Source organism: Triticum dicoccoides, chromosome 7B, assembly GCF_002162155.2.
Source record: "Triticum dicoccoides isolate Atlit2015 ecotype Zavitan chromosome 7B, WEW_v2.0, whole genome shotgun sequence".
NCBI lineage: Eukaryota > Viridiplantae > Streptophyta > Magnoliopsida > Poales > Poaceae > Triticum > Triticum dicoccoides.
The window spans coordinates 468,225,420-468,243,728 of NC_041393.1; positions in this window are offsets into that span (position 1 = coordinate 468,225,420).

An 18,309-nucleotide genomic window follows, 5' to 3' on the forward strand; every position below is an offset into this window, starting at 1 on the left:
TCTAGAGTCCTGTGGCGGTGAACCCGGGGGCCGCGACACCGACGCGAATCTTCGTCGAGGAGGTGGAAAGACAGCTCGAAGCTCTTCACCGTCGCCGCTGCACCCTTCCCGCCGGTCGCGCGACGAATGCCAAGATCGGGAGGCGGTGACCCCGGGCAGGGGGCTCCACGAGGAAGAAGGCATCTACGACAAAGAATTCAAAAGTCGAGGTCTGCCCTAGGCAGTGGCGGTTCTCGATATGAAAGGCGTCGTAAGTTGAAATTTATCTCTGTGTTTTCTTTTATTGAATCCGAGCACGTCTTGAATGTCTTCAGATCTCCCAAGAAGGCCCATACCACCCCAAGCAGCAAGGTTGCGCCAGAAGCCCAGGAGCACGCAGAGCCCAAGGAGCTCGCGGCGATAGGGCCCGATAAGGTGTTACTGCAGGGGCCATTTGAGGGGCCTTCAATGGAGATTGGGGCGATGCGGGTTTTCGATGGATCTGAGGGAGCCCCACTTCAGAGCCTTAAGCGCTACTTAGCGAGTTGGCTCTCGCGCATGCCTGTGGTCCACCACTCATCAGGTTTGACATTGTCGTCTTAGTTATCTCGCCACATTTGCTACTTTCATGAAAAAACATGATTCAGATTTTTATAGATTAAAACATGTAAAAAAAGAAAATCCAAAAAAAGTTCAAGAATTTCAAAAAATAATATATAATATGTTAAAACATCATTAATATGAAAAAGTTCTCAAATTTAGAAAAACTTCATGAATTCAAAAACTGTTTGCAAACTTGAAAATAAGTGCTCACATATTTTAAAAAGTTCACAACTTTAAAAAATCATCTGAATTTTAAAAACTTCATGAGTTCAAAAAAATATGAATTCAATAAAAGTTCATGATTTTTTTTAAAAAAGTTCATGAATTTGGAAAAAGTTAATGAATTTTAAAAAGTTAACAATTTTGAAAAATGTTCATGAATTTGAAAATGTTTTGTGGAAGTGAATTTTTTTGTGAATTAGAAAAAATGGAAAACAAAAAACATCCTGCAAGGAAAACCAATGAAACGAGTAAACAGTTAGATAAAAACACAGGAAAAAGAAAACAAAAGTTCGGACGAACGAACAATCTACAATGTTCCCAAAACCAGCAAAATCAAACACTGTTTGCTCGTTACGTAGGCTGGCTCATTCGCGATATGAGCGCAGGCAGAACGACTCCACTTCAAATTCAGCCTTTCCTTCATGTTCGTGCTTTAAGTCAGTTCATACTTTTCAGTATATAAGAGAATGACTGAAGCACCAACACACATGCAAGACCTCCTAATCGGCGCCTATTGCGCCGGTTAGGGGTTTCGTCGCACACGCGCCGGCAGATATTGTTCAGCCCATCACGTGGCGAAGCGATCGCTCCTCAGGGCGCCCCAGGTTTGTTTGGTCAACTGTTGGCCAGTGAGATTAAAAAAATGGTTGGCCATTTGACCGGTCACTTGTTGACTTTAAAAAAAAGCTAAAAACCCAAAAACAAAATTGGAAAAGTTCACGAATTCAAAAGGTTAACATATTTATTTATTCTTGCAAATTCAAAAAATATGTTTTCGAAAAAATGTATTAAAATATAAATCAAGCATTTGATTTTTTTTATCAATTTTGAAAAAAACTAGATTTGAACAAAGTTCATAGCTTTTTTAAAACACAAATTTTGATATAAAATCACGGATTTGAAAAAAGTTGAATAAGTATGAAACAAAAGTTCATGAATTTGAAAAAAATTCACAGATTTTGGAATTTATTTTATAATTTCAGTTTTTTATATGAATTTGAATATATTCATGCATTTGGAAAAACATTATGGGTTTTAAAAATTAACATGTTTTTTAAAAAGGTTCATAAATTTGGGAAGAGTTCATGAATTTGAAAAACTTAAACTTGCGCATGTAAAAAAAGAAAAGGAAAAAACAGAAAAAAATGGAAAATAAAAGAGTGAGAAAGGAAAATTAATAATGAAAACAAAAACAAAAACACAAAGAAAAGAAAACAAAGATAAAATAAAAATAAAAAACATAATAATAAGACCGAATAAAAACCCGCCCTGAAAAAATGGCTGGAAGCTTCCCAAAACCGACCTGGGAAATTTCCGGAAACTTCACAAAACCGGGAGAGCTTCTTGTGGAAAAAGTGCCTAAGACGGCAACGCAATCGAAGGGTATGGGTCGATTTGCGAAAACAACTAAACCTTATGCATAAGGCGCCAAATAAGAGTTAGACACACCTGCACCGAGATGAAAAGAGAGGGACATGTGGTTAGCAAACTCCAAATTCATAAAGCTCTTTTTTTCGAAGACAAATCAGTCAAACTTTTGGGTTAATTCTTTTTTACGGGAACTCTTGGGTTAATTAATAGGGCACGCTTTTGTGATCCTGATCAAGCAGCTCTCTGGGGTTGTGACAGCCGGTCAGTTGGAGATGCTCATCGCTGCCCCACACGGTCATGCCCACCGCCGTCGGTCACCATGAGATCATAATGATTACTACTCCTTCTGTATTAATAAATAAGACGTTTTCTGACATCGTCGTCTTATCCCTTATATTTTGATACAGAAGGAGTAGTAAAGATAAATTATCCTTTTATCGTCTTATATTTTCTGACATTGGCATGGACATCATCTTATCCTTTTAGAATTTTCCAACTTAGTTCTTTGTTTATCTACTATTTGTGAAATAGTCCTTGTAGTTTACCAGAAAACTGCTGCCACATGAGCAGTTTACCCATTTTCTTTGGTTTTGGACAAAACTTGTCCGGTTTTGAAACATGAGGGACAAAATGTTGTCGGAAATAAGACGAGGGATAAAATATCTACTTGTAAACTCAAGTAACAAAAAAATATACTTTTCTCTAAAACATAAGACATTTCCTGATACGGTCATAGTGTGAGAAAACATCTTATATTTTGATACGGATGGAGTACTAAAGATTGATTTAGGGACGCAATGAACACATCCTCATCTATTTGTGTAATGATTATTATTGAGGTATGTGATTATTAAAGCATCAGTGGGTCACTACATTTCCGCCTTTATCCTGAAGATTGGCAACAAATCAAGGGGCATATTAGTGAAGAAGGGTTCTATTAGAAAACAAATACAATTTTTTGTATACTCGGGCCCTGGTTCTAGTTTCGTCTTTGGCCCTCGAAATCTCAGGGCCCGCCCTGGTATCACTGTTAGGATCCACGTAAAATCCATGACATGAGAGTTGGAGGAAGGTGCTAACACACTAGCCAGAGTGTCAAAATAAAGGTCAATCTATAGAATAGCTGACTTGTACGCAAAGTCAAGCCAATATTGTTGAAAAAGAAAATTAAGATGCAATTTAATTTTCTAAGTGCACGCAAATAGATGCCCAAGCGGATCAAACACTTCCCCATCGATGTGTACCAGCAATTTAATTTTCTGAGTGCACGCAAATAGATGCCCAAGCGGATCAAACACTTCCCCATCGATGCGTACCAGCTAAAGTTAGTGACAGATCTCCTTTTCGTGGCCTGTTTGTTTGGTCTTGGAGTATCTTTGAAACCAAAGGTTCACCTACTACAGAGTTGCAAAAAAAAGAGGAAAAAAAAGGAAAAAAGGTTCACCTACCGCACTTGAGCAGACACCTGAAGGTGATGTTGGTCCGACATTTCACTTGCCACCATATGATTTTATTCACCTCCTCCTTTGACTGGAGAAAACGGAAGGAAATATGAGGCTCATAGATAGGTCTTCAGATATTGAAAAGTATTGTTTTTTTTCTTTCCGTGTATAGCCACATATCTTGGGAGTGGTTCAGAATTAAGTACTAGAAATGTTCGTAGAGCTTTGACTGATATGTTCCCTTTGCCCAGTTGAGGTTCTTTTTCTTCCGTTTTTACTGTGCCCTTCATTTTAGCAGTACATAAGTGGCACAACATGGCCGTTTCACTGAAAAGGGATATGCAGCAGTATTTTTCTAAAACTGTACACTAGGACAGGTAGTAGTACTACTGCAATACTGTTTTTTAGACGATTTCTCGTAATTTCAGGCATCCGACGTACACGGCGATCGATGCATGGACGGAGATGGGCAACCTGCCTAGAGATCGTGATTGGGTAGCTAACAGGTAGTACGATTGAGCAACAACATGATACTAGTATAACGCCCGTGCGTTGCCACGGGCTCTTTAAAATTTATAATCAGTATCTTTCATTTATCATCCCCTCATATTGAGTGATTATGGGGTGCTCTAATTAGAAACACAACAATCAAATATTAGGAAATTTCACCGAACGAACAACAACGAATAATACGATATCTATCAAACGAATAAAATGAGGTCATATTTTTGGTCCATCATGCACTTCTGTTGAAAAGTGCCTATCCCTTTTAGAATCAACCCACTGTTTGCTCGCACGCAAAAAAAATACATCTCTAAAGTGGGGAACCGATCGGTGCCAAAAAGAACTCAAACTCCTATCCAATCTCGACTTCGTGCTCTTCCACTTCCATTGATAAAGATGGGACGTCAAGGGTTTCATCATGATGACCTCGAGTAGCCGCCGACATCCCTCCCCACATCTACCCCTACCCCCTACTGCCGCTTGCACTGTCCTTGCTCCTCGAGGGAGCTAGGGACACAATGTTCTCTAGGATGGGCATGACCAGATCCACGAGGATGCCACATTCTTCCATGGGAACCCAACCAAGCACACCACCCTCCGCAACCATCCAATCCCAGCCTAACAAAGTCAAGACCCACCATCGATCCACAAATCAGGATCGCCGCATCCAGGTTCACTGCAAGTCTGCGACGAGTCTGTAGTCGACATCTTGACTTTGGCTATCCCCACGGAAGAATCATCGGATCCTGCTTACTTTTACCATAACTTCGTCTCTTCCCAAGGCAGCGACACCACCCATCCAATCACCACCACCGCTTGCGGCTTGCCTACATAAAATCATGAGAAATCCCCACGGCGGTGCTGTAAGATCACCTTGGCGACCTCGACAGTGACCGACTGGTCTAAGATCTAAGCTAGCCGCTCTTTGTAGAAACCAATAGAAGTAGGCATGTGACTCAAATTTGTTCTTTGGTGTGCATGCGTTTCTTGCTGCCCACCAGCTCTTGTCTACAACTCGCCTATCTCTGTACCAGCTCTTGGTCTACAACTCGCCTATCTCCATGCTCGAGACGACCAAGCTCGATGCGCAAGCCGCATACGTCTGCTAGAGCTATATCCAGGCCCTATGATTTTTGGATCACTGGCACTATGGGTGCCAGGACCGGAGTCGCCCTCATCCACCAAGTGGATCAAGGAGGCCCACCACCTAGACTCTACATCGCAACATTTTGTGTTTTCCTATAAAAAGTAAAGAACATTCTCTAATAAACGTAAATATAACCTTTTGGTTTTATAGTCTCAACTTTCCTACACTCCAATACTAGAAGGATTTCTTGGTTTTATTTAATGACCTTCTTGAATGTCATTCACTTAGAAAGGTAGTAATACAATCTGTGATATTAAGGCAAATTATTAGTCATATTAAAGTGCAAAAGGCCCTATAGTACACTCCAATATAACCTTTTATTTAATGACCTTCTCAATGGAGCTCGTGCAGTTTGGAAGACCCTAATCATCGATGAGGGACCCCTCCGATGGTAGCATGGCGTGACAATTGCCGTCAATGACGACACCCAAAGTACCTTGCACAATCCATCGATCTAGTTCGAAACAATCAAGCACATACCTTGCAAAGTGATGTGGAATGAGACGTTGATATAGACGTGCACGCATGAGAATAAGGCGGTGCCCAGGATGGATCTCCATCGGAGGAGGCCGGATCCGCTGGGGAGGAGGTCGCTGTAGTACCTGCCATCTGTGCGATGGATCACGGGCCTGGCAGGCAGGGGGAGGGGATAGGAGGGAGCGGGTGGGCTAGAGCGCAGATGGCGGGTGCCCCCGACGACGGCTGGGAAGGATGGTGGAGGAGGTGGATGAGGATGGCGGCGGCGGCGTCTGCGGTTGCGCCTCGTCCGCAGCCGTGCTGGTGGTGGTCGATGCGAGAGCCGGATGGCGTCGGCCAGAACCAGGCAGGGGCGACAAAGATTTAGAGGAGAGAGAGAATGGAGGCGATGAGCGATGGGAGGAAGGGCCACCGGCGATTGGGGTGGCCTCAGATCCGCCCTCCGTGGCCGCCTATTTCATGGGACGAACACCCGTGCTCACCGTCGGGCTCACCTTCGGCCGCTGCCTCGCCGACATTCACGATGTAGAGCCCCTTCCTCCGATCCCATTTGCCAGGGAGGAAGCACCATCCTTCATCGCAGAGAACGAGTCCACACTGAGATCCCAACCAGATCATGATTGCGCCTCCCCAAACCGCAGTGGCACATCCCACTCCATCAACGACCAACCTATATGAGGCGGAGGGTCAGTGTAGGACGCGAGCGCCGTCACCATGGACGTGGGGGACGCCGTAGGTGGGAAGGAGGCGGCGACGGCGTCTGTGTCAGGAAGATCACACGACGGCGACGGCGTTTACTCGAGGGGATCGAGATGAGCTGCGTTTGGTGCCGGGTGGGTTCTTTGGTGCGTGCGTGGGGCTGGAGATTGTGATAGGTGATCAGGTGAGGGCGTGCCACACCTAGATCGATAGCCTTACCATACCTGGTGGTAATTTAAATTTATTACCATATTCAATATTTCCCGAGTTATGGCCTTACCATACCTGGATTGATAGCCTTTGGGGTAATTTAAATTTATTATCATATAATTACCATATTCAAAATTTCCTGAGTTATGACCTTACCATACATGGATTGATTTATTACTATACGTGGATTAATTATGATTTATTACTATATGATTTATTACTATACGTGGATAGCCTTACCATACCTGGTGGTAATTTAAATTTATTACCATATTCGATATTTCCCGAGTTATGGCCTTACCATACCTGGATTGATAGCCTTTGGGGTAATTTAAATTTATTACCATATAATTACCATATTCAAAATTTCCTGAGTTATGACCTTACCATACCTGGATTGATTTATTACTATACGTGGATTAATTATGATTGATTACCATAAATACGTTGGGTATTGCCGGTCAGACGAGAAAAGAGAAAAATCGGTGGGAGAGGCTGGTGGGAGGTGGGACGAAGAAAAACCGGTTGAAAATAAACCGGTTAAAAGTGGGGGGACTATTCAACCAATTCGTCCATTAGGAGTAGAGATTAGTGAAGCTAGTCCTGCTGGTTTTAGGTTTAGGTTTGTATCTCAGTTCGTTGGTTAGCATGTCGCCGTATATGCTCGATTGATCTGCATGCACGCCGATGATATAAAGTGTTCCCGGGGGGGCAGATATCCTGAGTGGTTGTTCCATATGATCCACTATGTATTTTTATCTTTTTGCGAGAACCACTATACAATTACGCTAGCTAGCTACCTCTTGATAATTACGTATTATTTCCAGAAATTTTACGTCATCTGCACGTCATGCTTCCTTCTGACCGTCCAAGATCTCACCCGCTCCCTTTTCTTTTAGCCTGATGTATCTGGATTATACATTTCCCAAATAAAGAGTAAATCCCATCTGGATTGTACTTCATAGAAACGAGTACAGATGAAATATCCATATCTATGGCCGCTGTGTCCCAACTTTTACGAGTTATTTACCCAAAACCACCACAATTAAGGATAAGGTAACAACTTGGTATCAGATTTGTGTCAAGGCACAAGAAACCATCAAAATTGCGCCTAACCTGTAACAGAGAGCACTGATTATCGAATTTGCTCGTGAAGACAGTCGTTCTGACATATTGGGCCCACTTGTCGGGATGTCGTGGCGAAGACTAATCTAAGTCAATATTTGACCCGCTGGGGTGGACGGGGGACCCACTAGTCAGCCACTCTTCTTCTTTCTTCTATTTCTTCTTCTTCCTCATCTCTTCCCTCCCATGCGACGGCTGGTCCGGAGGCAAGCGTGCGGCCGCGTTGATCGGAGGCGGCCATAGGAGGAAAGGGAGGAGCGTGGAAAGGGCCCGCCGGCGGCGGCCGCACCGCACGCCCATCCGGCCCATCGCCCAGGCCGTTGTCTCGCAGCCACCCATGGCGTCCGCCGCCCCCACCTCCACTCCCCCTCTGTCTCCTTTCCTACTCGCCCCATGAGCACACCATCTACAAGAAGCTCCTCGCCTACGCCATTCAGCTGCCGCGCCTGGACCCGGCGCTCAAAAATGGATGCCAACCGCGTCCAGGGATGCGTCTCCCAGGTCCACGCCGCGCCGCGCTGGAGGGTCTTGCCGCGCTGCTCACCAAGGGCCTCGCCGCTCTCTCTAGGCTGACACGGATGCGCAGCTCACCAAGCGCCTCGCCACGCCGCGCCGGAGGGTCTTGCTGCGCTGCTCATCAAGGGCCTTGCCGCGCTCTCTAGCCTGACACGGATGCGCAACTCACCAAGCGCCTCGCCGCGCTGCTCGTGCTCCGGCTCGCTGGCACACTCACAAGGGATGTCGCCATGGTGCCGTTGGAGTTCATCGAGATGCTCAGGTATATGCACATCACTCGGAGGGCGGCGATGATATCCGTCCTTCCGTAGATCAGAGCACCCATGGCGACGTCAGGGAGAAGCAGGTTAGGGCTCAGGATGCGGGAAGCACGCCGCCGTTCTCTGGCCACAGCTCTCCGGTCTCCCCGATGGAATGCCCCCCCCCCCAAAAAAACTGATATGAAGAAGAAGACCTTCTAGTCAATGATAGGTGGGGACCAAGTCTCATTTACCACATCAGTCGGTCAATTTTTTTGTCTTTGCCAAGTCAGCCCGACAAGTAGGCCCAATAGGTCAGAACGACTATTTTTGCGAGTAAATTTAACAATCAGTGCTACGCGATACAGGTTAGACGTAGTTTCGGTGGTTTTTCGTGCTCTGGCTCAAATCTGGTACCAAGTTGTTATCCTAGCCTTAACTGTGGTGGTTTTGGATAAATAGTTCCAACTTTTACAGAATAGAACTGGAAAAACCTTACAAGTACGTCTAAGCTTCGAAGAAAATACTTCGGAACTGCGCTTGGTCGTGTCGCATCGACGTAGGAGAGAACGAAAATGAGAAGGCCATCAAATGTGGCACCCACAGAAACCTGTACGGGGAAAGTCCTTGTTCATGTCGCCTCAGTAACCACACACCGCATATGACATGACATGGGGGAAGAAGCTATATTGGCAGGGGCCGCGCCCCAATCTCTGTCAAAGGGTTAGAGCATCTCCAGCCGTTCGGCCACCCAGTGAAATATCTTCGCCTAAGGGCGAACCAGCGATAAATCTCGGCGTGGGGCCGATCGGGTTCCCAGCCACCGCCCCCAGGTCGTCTCCAGACGCCGTTTTTTGAGACATGAAATTGGCGAAAACATGTCCAAACTAGGAGATTTCATTGATATTTTACAAAATACTTAAAAGCACAAATGAAAACACAAACTAAAAACGACTACGCCTAGTCACCGTCGCCGCCCCGCCTTCTACATGCCGAGGAGCCTGCAGAACCGGGTGTGGTCGCCGTCGTCGTGCTGGGTGCCGCCGCTGTTCCTGCTGCACCCCTGACCGGCATCGACGATGCGCGAGGGGTTGGATGGCCCGGGCACATCCTCGTCGTCGTTGTCGAGGACGACCACGCCGCCCTCCTCACGTCCGCGGCACTGAGAGGCGATTTCCTCGAAGTCCCGACGCTGGCGCTCCATCTGCTCGCAGACGTAGTCCTCCTTCCCCCACTTGAGGGCGGTCTCGTCGGAGGCGTCCATGTCCTGGTGATCCCTCTTCACGGGGAGCAACCCCGCCTCGGTCTTCGGTTGGACGAGGTGGTATGAACAAGGAGAAGGGCGGCTGCCTTCGTTGACGACGAGGGCGCCGCCTTGGGTGCGGCGCCCAATTGGCGTCTCCTGCGGCTCCGGCTTGATGGGGCGAAGCGCCGACGAGCCGGAGCTCAGAGAATCAGAGCCCGACGACGACAACGTCGCCGTCTCCATTCGTAGCGGCATCCAGGAGCTGCCACTTTGGCGAGAGAAGGAGGATGGCGCAGGGTAATCCAGGCGCGGCGTGTTGCCATCCTCGATGTACTCGAGGACGGCTTTGAGGGTGCGGCCTGGGACGCCCCACCATAGGCGCCGTCCCTCGGAGTTGAGGCATCCGCGAGGCTCGACGCTGTTGGTGGCGGCGACCCGCTCCTCGTGCCGCCGCTCGAAGTACGACATCCACAACGTGTTGTTGTCGGGGGAGAACCTCGGCCGGTTCCGCTGCAGATCTGGCAACGATGACTAGATGCGGGCGATTTTTGCGCGTCGGGCCGCTTCGAAGGGTGCGGGTGGCATCGGGACCCACCGGCGTTGAGCCTCCAGGTGCCCGACACCCGCATGTCCGGGGGCACCGGGTAGTCGGCCTCGTAGATGAGGCATGCCTCATCCTTGCGCAGATGGTGGCGGCTGAAGCCGTTCACTGCTGCGCCGTCGCCTGGGAAGCGCTCGACCATTGCCTTCGGCGGGGGAGAGAGTGGGAGGGAGAGGCGTCGGCGGCGAGATGCAGAGAGTAGGGCATCGATGGTGAGCTCTGTGTGTTCACCGGCGAGGGAGGACGACTTTTATAGCCGTGGATGGGCGGTGGGAGAGCTCCCTCGTGTGCTGCGTGGCGGGAGCAGGCGGGACGCGCGTCTCCGCACCTTCATTGCGCCGCCCATGAGGCATCAATGGAAGGCTGACCAGCGCGACAGCACGGCAACCATGGCATTGATTCCCGCGGGAACCAAGGAGATGAGGACGATGAAGGCAGCGAGTCACTGACTCGGTGGACCCACTCCTTCTCGCGCCAAAATGTTTCCCCCGGCGACCCCGGGTGCCCCTAGCACGCCCGGTTCGGCCTGGGTCCACCGACGCCAAAATCGGCCCAAACCGGCGAAAACTGGGCTTCTGGGGGCATGATCGGGCCGAAATTTCTGCGCCGACGACGCAAAAGGGCATTTGGGGGGCATGTTGGGGGCGCGACTGGAGATGCTCTTAGGCTAGTGTCACCGACGAGAAGTGGTGGCTTGGCCCACGATCCCCGCGGATGGGAACATCCTGCACATAAGACGCCAACACCGACAACAAGCCGATGACCAAACCAACACTACACAACACCGAAGCACAAGATCGGCGCAGGTTCCTCGATGTCGTCAAGCACGACATCACTACTTGATGCAACTCCTCCACCATCATCTGAACGACGCCACCACAAAACCAAAATCTAGCTCGTCACCGCCTACAACCGCGGGGGCTTGTTTGACGGTGGGCACCGAGGACGGTGGGAGGAGGACCATCGGGGGAGCGGTATAGAATCAGTGCGTAGGGTTCACCCCCGAGAAAGGCTATGGAAATAATGAAAGGTAGCCAGGATCTGACCTTTAGGTCCGTGCATCCCTGAACTACCCGATTGACCCCTTTGTCTTCTAAGTTGGGCTTTGCATTTATTTTGCTGGAATTTGGGATTTCCCTATATTCTTTTGCAAATGGGTTGAGCACGGGACTCGGGAGGGTCTCATGCAACAATGAAAGGTAGCCATGACCTCACCAATGGGGGTGTGCATTCCTAAACTACTAAGAGACCCCTTTTCTTATACATTGGGTTCTGCATTTTCTTTTGTTTGAATTTGGTATTTTCCTACAATCTGGTCTAAATGGGTTGGCCACATTTGAGGGACCCCCCCCGGGGGGGGGGGAGTCCAAGAGTGGTCGTGAAGTATAATAGCTATCAAGAGGAAACAACATCTCGCCCCCACCAATCCATCTCTGCATCATTTAGAAAAAGCCAATGCTCCTTCTCAAGTTTGACATCAAAAAGTCCTTCGGCTTTGTCACGTGGACTACCTCATGGACATGCTCAATCACCACGTCTTCCCTGCTCGCTTGCGCGGATGAGTATCAGCCCTTCTCTCATCGGCATCCTCTCGGGTGTTGCTAAATGAGATTGTGGGGGACCAGATTAAGCATGGATGTGGCTTTAGGCATGCAGACCCGCAATCCCCGCTTCTATTCGTCCTAGCCATCGATCCGCTGCACCACATTTTAGCAAGGCTATTGATCAGGGGAAACTTCACCCACTGGGAGGACGACAGATGACCATTAGAGCTTCTCTCTACGCTGACGACACGGCTGTTTTCTGCGCCCCTATCAAGGAGGATGTTAAATTCCTCGTCGCCACATTTTCCTCCTTTGGGGAAGCTACAGGCCTAGTCACAAACTGCGCCAAGAGTCTGGTTGCTGCTATCAGATGTGGGAATATTGACCTTGATGACACTCTATAATCTTTTCCAGCCTGTCGGTCCTCCTTCCCCATCCAATACCTGGGCCTTGCACTCGCGATCAAGAGGATGTGAAGGGTTCACCTTTTTCAACATTTGGAGCACAAAACATCGGGGAAGCTTGCACCATGGCGGGGGAGGCATGTGGCCATTGCGGGACGTATGACTCTTGTCAAGGTTGTCCTCACAATAGTGGCCATATATCATCTCTCGCCACTCGACCTCCCAGCTGAGGTGCTTAGGAAAATTGATCGTTTGCGGCGCGCCTATCTTTGGGCTGGCTCAGACACAGTGATCGGCGAGAAGTGCAAGATAAATTGGGAGAAAGTGTGTCGGCCTAAAGAGTCCAGAGGCCTAGGAATTTTAAACATCGAGAAGTTTGCATCTGCACTCCGGTTGAGATGGCTATGGATGGAATGGGACACCCCCTCAAGATCTTGGTTTGGCTTGGGGACGCCATGCAACAAGCATGACCGCAATCTTTTCGCGGCGGCTACTAAGGTCACAATTGGAGATGGAACAGTTGTAAAATTCTTGGAATCCTCATGGCTGGAAGGAATGAGGCCCAAGGACATAGCGTCAAAAATCTTCAAGATATCTAGAAAAAAGGGGCGACAATTAGCAAGGTGATGGGGACAATGCTTGGGTTAATAACATCAACACCCAACAGGGGATGACACTAGAGCACATTGAATAATTCGCCACTCTCTGGGGTAAGCTGGCCAATGTCACCTTGCAAAATGGTGAAAGGTCGAGGATGTCGCCTAGAGGGGGGGGGGGTGAATAGGCGCTTTAAATACGGTTTAGGCTTGAACAAATGCGGAACAAACCTAGCGGTTAATTTGTCAAGCACAAAACCTACTACAACTAGGCTCACCTATGTGCACCAACAACTTATGCTAAGCAAGATAAGCAACTATGTGATAGCGAGATATATGACAAAGAACAATATGGCTATCACAAAGTAAAGTGCATAAGTAAAGGGCTCGGGTAAGAGATAACCGAGCCACCGGAGATGACGATGTATCCCGAAGTTCATACCCTTGCAGATGCTAATCTCCGTTTGGAGTGGTGTGGAGGCACAATGCTCCCCAAGAAGTCACTAGGGCCACCGTAATCTCCTCACGCCCTCGCACAATGCAAGATGCCGTGATTCCACTAAGGGACCCTTGAGGGCGGTCACCGAACCCGTACAAATGGCAACCCTTGGGGGCGGTCACTGTCTTGGTTCCAAGTCTGACAGTAGAATAGGGGGGTAGGAATGGAGAGGCAAGATCCTAGCTATGGAGTAGTTGTATACGCAAGATGTTTACGAGTTCAGGCCCTTCTCGGAGGAAGTAACAGCCCTACGTCTCAGAGCCCGGAGGCGGTCGACTGTATTATGTGCGTATGAGTTACAGGGGTGCGAACCCTTGACACTGAGGAGGGGGGTGGCTTATATAGAGTTCGCCAGACCCCTTCGGCCCTCAGTTATGTAGGGTTTAAAGTACATTAAGATCGGGGGTTACTGGTAACGCCCCACATAAAGTGCTATGATGACCATAAAAGCTACTTAATGACCGACCGTTTGTGTGCAGACTGACTTCAGATCTCCTGGAGGTCGAGTGGTTGGCTTCATGGTCGAGTGTCTTCAAATCCGTAGAGTGGAATCCTTCCAGGTCGACTGACAAGTGGTTTATTCTAGAGATGTCCTTGGGGAGGGTATCTTGGACAGGTCCATGATCCTACCCTAGGTACATGGCTTCATCATTATCCCCCGAATGGATCGAGGTTTGAGTGGGGAAGGAGTTGAGAACTCTTCCGACCCATTTTTCGTGTTATGAGTATGTCTTGTTCTGGATCAATGAACTTAGGTGACGGCACCAACTTTTTTTTTCAGTCGCCTTGATCCATTCTTTGTATCCATCGAGTGAATTTTCTGTACTTGGAGATCTCTGAACGACAGAGCGGAGGAAATCTCCCGTCTGACAAGTTGCTCTGCAGTTCGCGGATTTAGCGGGATCCGAATTTCGGGAAGCGCGTGGGGCGGAGGAGGCCGCGGTACTCGGATGGGATAAGGCAGGAACGCCTCGATCTCCGCACCACCTTTTTCGCCACGTATCACGCGCGCGACTGTTGCGGGATTTGATAGGATCGCCTGGGCCTACAAGTCAGTCACTCGGAAGCAACCTCATATAAGGCGCCGGACGGGGGTTTTTGAACAGTGTGCTCTCATTTCCTCTCCCTCTTCCTCAGACTTATCCACTGCGTTCGCCTCCATCTCAGCGCTGCTGCTCCATGTGCGCTTTGCCGGCGATGATGGTGAAGGAGAAGACGGCGGCTTTGGAGCGGGCGAAGAAGGTGATGGTGAAGGCGAAGGGAAGGGCGACCAGTCGGGGCGGATCTTCGTCAAGGGCCGGCCTGCCGCAGGGCTGGATCCAGGGCGACTGGATCCGCTCGACGATCCGTCAGAAAGATCTTGACGACCTGGCCAATGAAGGACTGATCCCCCATGGATCAGCGAGGCTCCCAGGGAAGGAGTGGGAGCCGCAGCCTCAGGAGGGTGAGTGTGTCCTCTTGGCCACTCATGTTGACCGCGGGTTTTCTTTGCCGCCCCACCCTTTCTTTCGGGGATTCCTGAACTTCTTTGGGGCACAATTCCACCACTTCACACCCAAATCCATCGTATATCTCGTTGCTTTCGTGTCCTTGTGCGAGAATTTCTTGGGTTGTCTGCCTCATTGGGGTCTGTTCAAGCACATTTTCACTCGTCGCTCCCAGACGGTGAAAAAGGCCAATCCGAGTGATGAGAGAACCCAAGTGATCCAGATGTGTGGGGGTCTTGGGGTTCAAATGAGGGGAAAAAGTTCTTTTCCGGCCATGATCCTACCCGAGTCAGTCCGTGGATGGCAGTCGACTTGGTTCTACTGCAAGGACCAGCCGATGCCAGGGCGGTCGACTGGACTCCCTCCTTTTCCAATGGATCGAGTGAGCAAGCCGTCCTCTTTGAAGGTGATCCCGGAAGAGAAGGCGCAGGTTAAGGTGTTGGTTGAACGCGTTGTCCAGCTCATCCGAGACGGAGTGACCGGCATGGATCTCTTGGAGGTCTTCCTCCGACGACGCATCCAGCCGCTTCAAGCTCGAGACCATCCGATGTGGTTGTACTCTGGCACTGAGGACACCACTCGGATCCACCCGGAGGAGGTCGAGGATGCCATGCTGGAAAGGTGGCTGGCGAGCATCACAGGAAACAAGGACAACCTTCGAGGAGCCAGGAGGATTCCTCCACTCGACCAGTCATACGAAGTGGACAAGGTCCAATCCTGCATCTTTGACTGTGATCCTGCTTTCCCCATCCTGTTTGCTTAAAATCAGTCTACTGACTTTTGTCTTGTTTGTTGTCTTCCAGGACACTACTGAGATGTACTCGATGCCCAACGGGACGCAAGAACAGGTCGAGGAGGAGGAGGGGAGCAGAGGCGAAAGTCAGGAGGAGTGGCAATCTGATGGCGAGGAGGATGAAGATGACGATGGCTCCGGCGAAGAGGAGGAGGAGGAGGAGGAGGAGGAAGAAGTCGACCCTCCTCGCACGGAAAGGTGATCCAAGCTCACCCATGACCCCGCGGTCGAGCGTGGCAAGGCTACTGCGTCTATCGGGCAGTCGATGAAACGCCCTCGGACGACCTCTCCGACGCTGACTGAAAAAGCGCCGAAGCAACCCCGAGCAACGTCATCAAAGCCGACGAAGGTCCTGCCCAAGATGAGGATGGCCATTCCCACCATTTCTGGGTAACAGCAGAACTTGTGTTTTCTCATTTAGCACGGACATACTCTTGGTCGACTCGTTGGTTAACCGATTGATTTCTAAAATCTGCAGTGCTGCTACCTCCGAGACCTCAGCCAGGAACGAAGACCAGGAAATGGAATATGCTGCCACCTCTAACCTTGGTATGATCTCTGTGGTTTCGCTTTTGGTTGATTGGATTTTCATCTTTAACTTTGGATCTTTCTTGTAGCCCCACCTCATGTCATTGATCTCCCTGATGATTACGATGAGGTGCCGCTGAGGCCGAGGAGGAATAAAAAGGCGCCTGCTGGCAAGACTGCTCAGGTTGCATCAGCACCTGAGACACTAGTTCAGGAGGGTGGCAACATCACTCAGACTTCCGTGTCCTTCGCTGTGCCACTGACGAGTGCTCGACCTTCATCGTCGACTGCTGATCCGCCTTCCCTCTTCGCCACACACCACGTCCCAGAGGACCAAGCGGGTGCTGCTAAGGAGGCTATACGCCAGGCGGGGATCATGATGGAGCAGGTGAAGGCGATCCGGGACGCCAGCCAAGCGGCTTATGATGCGAGCTCAGCTCTTGAGAGCAATGTCTAGGTTAGTTTGTCGCCGCTTGTTCTGTTAGGATATGGTACCTGAAAACTCTTCTTTCTGAAGATCTTTGAATCTGTACACCCACTGGGTGTGTCGATTGAATTTTTGGATTGGTGGGGGCACGCTGAGTGCACCCACTAGGTGTAGTCCCCGAGACTACGGTGGACTGCTGGCAGTGGATTGTAGTCTTTATACTTTGAATTTCTTTTCTAACTTCTTCACTCGGTCTAGTCGAACCATGTCGAATGGAATCTTGGAACCAGTGGGGCATGCTGAGTGCACCCACTGGGTGTAGTCCCCGAGACCGTGGTCAACTGCTGGCAGTCGACTAAGGTTTGAAGAACTTTTTTTTCAGATCATGATGATACCGTGGCTGACTGCTGGCAGTTAGCTATGGTTTAGGATCATAACCTTTTTGCCTCTTTCGATCGACTGATCGAACCGAGTCAGTAGAACCAGTGGGGGCACGCTGAGTGCACCCACTGGGTGTAGTCCTCGAGACTACTGTTGGATATTTTGATTCGGCTGTAGTCTTAGAAATGCTATGATATTTTTTCTCTTAGTCACTCAGAAGCGACCTATCTTTGATGTCTGTTGACTGACCTTTCGCAGAAATCTTGCGAGCTTGCGGCTTGCTATACTGAATTGGAGAACAAACACATCCAGCTTGAACTTGACTTGAAGCTCGTTCAGGAGAACTTTACGAAGGCGAAGGATGAAGCAAAAGGTATGTTTGGTGAGAATCTTGACGACTGTCTTTATCTTTTTGTCCATTCCTGATTCTAATCTCATTGTCACTTTGCAGATAAACTGAAGGAGGCTCTAAAGAAGAAGGACCTTGACCTCGCTGAGGCGCAGAAAGCGGCTTCAGACAAGACGAAGCTCGCGGAAGAAAAGCTGACTTCAGTCGGTAAACTTGAAGAGGAGAACGCCAATCTGAAAGCTGCTCTCGACGCGGCCAACAAGGAGGTCAGCCGACTGAAGAATGACAAGATAGCTCTGAGTGACAAAGCTAGCGAACTGGCGGGGAAGAAGAACAATCTGGAGGCTTATCTAGGAGGGATCGCCAAGAAGTTATTCCTCATGCTTGAAGGTGATCCCTTCTATCCGACTGACTTGTTATTATCGACTCATCATAAAACTGATGGCTTAACTTTGAATTGTGTTTACAGAATTCTGCCAGAACTTCGAGGAGGAAACTAGTCAAGTGGAGACAAGTCTGGACCCCATTAACTCTCCTGTGAAGGATGAAGCTGCTATGAACGTGCTCCGACTGGAGTCTCGTGTTGTTGGTGTGATCGACTACCTCGCTCGACTGAAGGTTGCGGTGTCGCGAATCGACATGACACTCTGGCCAAGAGAGACGCTTCAAAATGACCTCGAGTCTTTAATGACTCGACCGAATGATGTTCCAGGTCGAGTGTAGGAATGGAAGAAGTCTTCTGCCAGGTGTGGTGCTGATGTTGCTCTGTCCCTGGTACGTGTTCACTGCAAGGATGCGCGAGAGGACAAGCTGACGTCCATCAAGGTGGCCAATACCAAGAAGCATGACTTCCAATCTTTCATTGAGACCTTTATTGCTGCTGCCACTCGGATTGCTGACGGAATTGACCTGGACCAGTT